This window comes from Dreissena polymorpha, chromosome 9, assembly GCF_020536995.1.
Source record: "Dreissena polymorpha isolate Duluth1 chromosome 9, UMN_Dpol_1.0, whole genome shotgun sequence".
In the NCBI taxonomy this organism is placed as follows: domain Eukaryota; kingdom Metazoa; phylum Mollusca; class Bivalvia; order Myida; family Dreissenidae; genus Dreissena; species Dreissena polymorpha.
In genome coordinates this window covers 11,167,399-11,173,800 of record NC_068363.1, presented here as the reverse complement: position 1 = coordinate 11,173,800, position 6,402 = coordinate 11,167,399, and positions in this window count along the sequence as shown.

The following is a 6,402-nucleotide window of genomic DNA, read 5'->3' as shown; positions in this document are numbered from 1 at the left end:
CAGCTCTATTTTGTTGACTCTAGAACAAGACGGTCATACGGACACTTTTATATACGAATGGCAGTTCGATAACAAAAATCAAAAACAAAAGCCACGCGATTTCTTTAAAAAACGAGACAATTCCATAAAAAAATCAACATGAACTGGATGATTAGTGAATATTTGAACAAAATAAAAATACTCAGCAATAAATCAAGGACAAGTTAAAAATTCAATTTGTAGTTAACTTGCGTATTTGAGGAAATTCAAATGTTTGAAGAGTCAACTGCCACATTTTCAGAGACACATCTTTAACCGAACTTCTCAATGTCATTGGCACTTCCCGGTCGTCACTTGAAATATATTTCTTCAGAATTAAGCATTATAATCTGATTGAAAAATTGAAATTATCCCATTTCATTTCGAGTAAGATGTTAAATGCTAATGTGATTTTTGATAGCGAACAACACCATTGGTTATATTTCAAATGTATTTGTAATGAAGTTATTAATTAATTAATTTCCCGTGTTTCGCGCTTGACTAGGCAAAATTATTCGTATTTCAAAATCTTTTATTATGACAGGCATTATAAAAAAACGTATTTCAGGTACAAGATAAAACTTGGATGTCAGAGTGCCCAATTTGTCTCCGTTATTCTGAGTGTCCTGCATCGGGAATCAAAGTGTCTGCAGCATCATGCATACCGCCTATTAAAACTTGCTCTATCTGCGTTTATATTTGTTCGAATACCATCATTATATAAGTATTTAAAGCACAGTATTTCGTCTGCATGTGGAATAGCAAACTCTTTCTTGCATTAGTTCTAGTTATTTTTATTTTGTGAAATGTGTACCGATCATCCATCCATGCTGTTTTCCGATGGAATTTTCTCATGTTTTAGAAGGTAAAATCTACCATTCGTTCTTGAGATTCTTTCTTCACATTACAAAAGGACAAAGCCCTTACCAACTCCACCATGTACCGTGTCTTAAAAAAGAAGATATTTTTTGGATGTTATATTGAATAAAAAATTGAGGAACTTATCTCTTGGACATTTCTTTTGTTTTCCCCTGTTATCGAAGCGCCCGCCTTATATCGAAGTATCCGGATGACCGGCGTAAGGAGGAAAGCAAGTCACATGCCAACTCTGAAGTTAAAAAGGTCAAAGATAAAATCACAGTGGCTTATAACGATGAATCGTTTCGACACAATACAAATTGAACATGTATTATCAAATATATAGTGGATATTTTTTAGATTTGGTTGAATTTCGATTTTAATTCACGAATGATCATAAAAATAATATAATCACACATGGCGTAACCACGATTGATTTTTCCTATGATCACGAGTGAATTAAAATCTATGCTACCGAATCCAACAAATGCTCAATTTATGTAATGCTAAAAAAATGAAAATTTTTGTATTTTGGTAACACGATGACAAAGAAATTTTTATTGTTAATTTTTATTTTATTAATAAAAATAAATTATTAATTTATTTATAATAAGAAATGGAGGAAATTTTACAAAATGATGAAAAACATGAATTTCATACAATAAATCAATACAATGCACTAGATATCCAGCGTCGATACATTCGACATGTTACTTTTTAGCGTGCTAATTTTGCGGAGGTTTGGTGTACATGTTATGGAAGAAGCAATAATGGAGACAATATTGAATGACAATATATTAGATCAATGCGCCTCCCGGGCCAATATGATCATATCGGTCCCGGGTAGATTTTTTATCGAAACAGAATCACATCGGGTATCATCAACTGAATTAAATGGCGCCCACACCCATTTTCAGCCAGCGGTCATGAGTAAAACAAAGCAACAAATCATCAAAAACAATTATATAAAAATAATAAAACTGGAAAGCAAAACATAAAATTACACAAACGACATGCTAACCTAAACGACAAGTTTTTAATCCAATGCTTGTGAAAATAAAAGTACATCGATATGCACTTCCATTTTCTGTTCTTTCATTGTGTTTGGGAAACGTTTATACAAATTATGAATTACAAACACCCAATCCAAAATATTCTTTTTGTTTTAATATTTATTGTAAATTGAACAACCACTTCCAAATTGTTGTCTCGAAAATTCAGATTGTCTAGCTTATATATAGTTTGTTTCGTCTAAGAAATTACGTCACACGAGATACGTCGTACTTTGCGTATTAAGTGGAATGAAAGTATGAAAAGCTGGTTCGTTAAAACATTTGAGTGAAGGAATAAAATATGTAATATAAACAATAGCAAACGGCAGAGCTGGTCCCTGAAGTATATAATCGGCTCCAGCCTTATGACGTTAACAGTAGGCCGATAAAAGACGTCCGGCCAAGCTCTGTCGTATGTTTTGTATATTTAATAGATTGTTAAATAGGCTAGATTACGTGAACAAGTAATGGTTGGCGACATAGAGGAGCTTTATTTAACAAACAATTGATTACAACACAGCCTAGCTTCAGTGCCAATTAATTGATGAAAAAATATAAGAAGTTGATGTGTACAAGGAATATATTTCAATGGAGTGAAGTTACAGTGTACAATTGTTATGCATGACAATACTGGGTAGCTTAGTTGTAAGGTAAAAATAATGGATTGAAATATAGGAGGCCTTTATCGCACCAGAAAATATTGGCATCATAGGGTAGCCTTAGTTCACGTGTCATCGATGACACTAAAGAAGCTGTAATGTACAAGTAATGAACAACGACATAGCGGAATTTGAGTGTAAATGTAAAGGATGACCAAAAGAGAAAAGCTTCAGCGCACAAGTAATGGATGACAACATATAGGAGCTTAAGTGTATAAGTGATGGAGGCCAACCTAAGGGAACTTGAGTGTATAAATAATGTAATAAACATAGCGGACCTTAAATGCACAAGCAATCGTTGGCAGCATAGGAAAGATGTAGTGCACATGCAATTAAAAGGAGCTTTGTTGCAAAGTAATTGATGACACAAAATGGGAAGTGAATGTGTACAAGAAATAGTTGACAATAGAGTCAAACAGTCAAACTACCGATTAAAATTAATGAATGACAATAAATGCGAGCTAAAGTAAACAAGTATTAATGGGAGCAGAAGTGTCAATTGTATTAATTGAAATATGTGGGAGCTGAAGCGTCAAGCTTATGGATGGTAATATATAGGAACTGTGGTGTAAAACGAATGGATTGCATTATATGGGAGCTGCAGTGTACAACTAATGGCCTTCAATATATGGGAGCTATAGTGTGAAACTTATGGATTGCAATATATGGGAGCTGTGGCGTCAAACTAATGAATAGCAATATATAGGAGCTGTGGTGTCATGCTAATGGATGGCAATATATGGGAGCTGTGGCGTCAAACTAATGGATAGCAATATATAGGAGTTGTAGTGACATGCAAATGGCTGGCAATATATGGGAGCCTTAGTGTAAAATTAATGGATTGCAATATATGGGAGCTATGGCGTCAAACTAAAGGATAGCAATAAATAGAAGCTGTAGTTTATAACTTATGGACGGCAGTATATAGGAGCTGTATTTTAAAACTACTGGTTGGCAACTTATGGGAGCTGTAGCGTCAAACTAATGGATGACAATGTATGGGATGTAGTGTAAAACCATTTTATGGCAATATATGGGAGCTGTGGTGTCAAACTAATTGATAGCAATAAATCATCGAAAATAACTCTGTACCTTTACTTAATATAGGTGATGCAAATCTTAGTACGAATTTATACGAACAAGTAACTGTTGAATAATTCGGAATTGTTTTAGTTCAACGTTATATTTTTAATAAAAGTATCGATATATATTTTGCAGTTACGAACACTGTAGAACTTAACGAATTTTTAAACAGTTCACTGAGTTTATGTAAGGATATGAATATTGTACCTGTGATACGTATGACCATTAACAAGTTGTTTAAACACCTCTAATTTCAAAATGTGAACATATGCCATATCAAAAAATGTATGAATTATATTCAATCAAGAACAATAGTTTAGAATGGTATCCGGTGGGTTGGGCAATGATATGAACAAGTGATTGAATAATGAAACAATACGTGTTTTCACAATTACAATCTTTCCAACTGGCGTTAAAATTATTATTTTCGAGTTTTCAGAATATTTTCCATTTTGACAATGTTTTCCTCATAGTATAAGTTAACCATTTTTGACAGGTCAAAATGGAAGTACATACCTAGGATTTTAAAGCTGTGTTGCATCCAATTTGTTTTCCTTTTTTATGGTATGACAACTTTACTTGTGCTTGCCAATCTATACACCATTGTTTAATCAAAATGTACATAAAGACCTGAACTATTTGAAAAATTCTGTATAACAGTAAGAGTTTCGTTAAAGGATTGTTCAGGACCGTCTAATAAAATTGTAGTATCGTCTGCAAACTGAGACATTTTATTTTCAGTTCCATCAATAGTATTTCGCATATTAGTTTTACGGACATAACTGGCATAGCAGGATGTATTGACACCTCCTCTATGATGTAATAATCATTCAGATCCAGCGTCCAAAGCTTTCTGCAAACAACGAGCTTGATTTCAGAACGCACATATAAGTGTCGCAAAATTCGCCCCACTTAATGTGTCCGTCTTGGTCGCGGGCTTGGAAAATCCGCATTTAAAGCGGCCAAGACAGTCCAACCATTATTTTGGTAAAGTGCAAGTCTATTTTTATTAAACATATTTAAGTCTGCCTTAGTGTTTGTATTTGTTCAAGGATTGTAAATCTGAAATACTTTATTAACATGTGTTCTTATTTCCTTTCATAAAATATTAGGTTGAACAGTCGCAACTTCTCAGTTACTGTTGAGTGATATTTTTTATTGAAACATACAAGAGGCACGGTTTAACCGGTAGGAAGGGGAGAAGGGCCCCTATAAGCTCCATCTGCTTAATGCAAGGCGTATGCGCAATATAGTCCTCGTGTTTGAAATTTACATAGAGAATAATAGGTTAGTGTTGATTATAGATCAGGTTTATCATGCGAGGCTTAGAAAACAATAAGCACGAGCCTTGGCGAGTGCTTTTTCGTGTTCGTGCCGAGCATGATAAACCTGATCTATAATCAACACTCACGAATTATTCTATTTATCCCACTTTTTTATTCAGATAACCTTTTTATTTTAACAAAATTAGTTTTCATGAGTGTTTGTCGTAATTTGATAATGACTGTAGTGTAACCAAGGTCAGTGTATTACTCCGCGAATTGCAAATCTTAAAGTTTTATAACATTAATATAACATTAAGTTGTTATATACAAGGAACTACATTTGTATACAACGTAGCCTAACACCACACACAATTCACTTTCGATGTTCAAACTATCAACTAGAACACGAGTGCAAAACATTTGCTTCTTTGTTGTAATATGTGGTTATTTCGTGACGAAATAACAATAACAACTTGGATTTGATCTTATTATTCACATTAAAATTTTGAATGTGGAAAGTGGCACCAATGAATTGTGAGGCAAAGTTGTTCGAACGAGAAAAAGACATTTGCTGGTGAAGTGCCTGGGTGGGACGAACATCGAGATCAACTTGTTCAACGGTAGACAATGGTTCTGTAGGCTGCATTTCGACCATAGTTTCAGTGCATGAAGGTGAACAAGAGGAAGCTGTTTGGTTGTTACATTTACTGGACTGAGCAAGAATGTTGGAACACTTTTGCTGCTGTTCAACAGATATGGTGGAATAATTGGTTATGGACTGGACATTTTTGTACCCTGTTATGGCTATGATTTCAGTGGGTGGAATGTTTGCATTTCGAAGTTTTTGGACCAGGAATTTGCGAACTGAATGGTTGGTTATTCTCTTGTGCTCGGGAAAGCCGGCGTCTTTTGCCATGGCCTTCAGCATCTGACCCAGCTTGTTGACACCCAATTGTTGACGCAAGAACCACTGGGATGCAGTGTCAATTGTGTGTGTTGCCAGGTAGAAAGGGTGCTGATCTGAAGAAAAATCAGATGGACGCATATTCGAGTACAGCTTGTAAATTAACACGGGATTTCTTGGTCCAGAAGTGCCGAACATCTTGGGAGACACTTTTCGTATGTCAGCGATGTTCTCTCCTGTGCGCGTTTTCGTTTGCCGCTCGTTCAACTCGAGATACTCGACACCATTCGAGTCTACACGGAGGCGGACATCTCCCCACCTAACAAAATACAAGAATCTTGATTGAATGTCAGATATGAACAATAATAAAATACAGCATTTTAGTTGAAGCGGATGTACTTTGTGAATGGGGTGAAAAAATAATGAGAAAAATTGATACATATTTTGTGTGTTTGTGTGTTTAATTGATACATATTTTGTGTGTGTGTGTGTGTTAAACATGTTTTTACCGCAAATTGTATTGCTCCGTTGTTCCTCGCAAGCCAAAATGAAGGCAGTTGTTT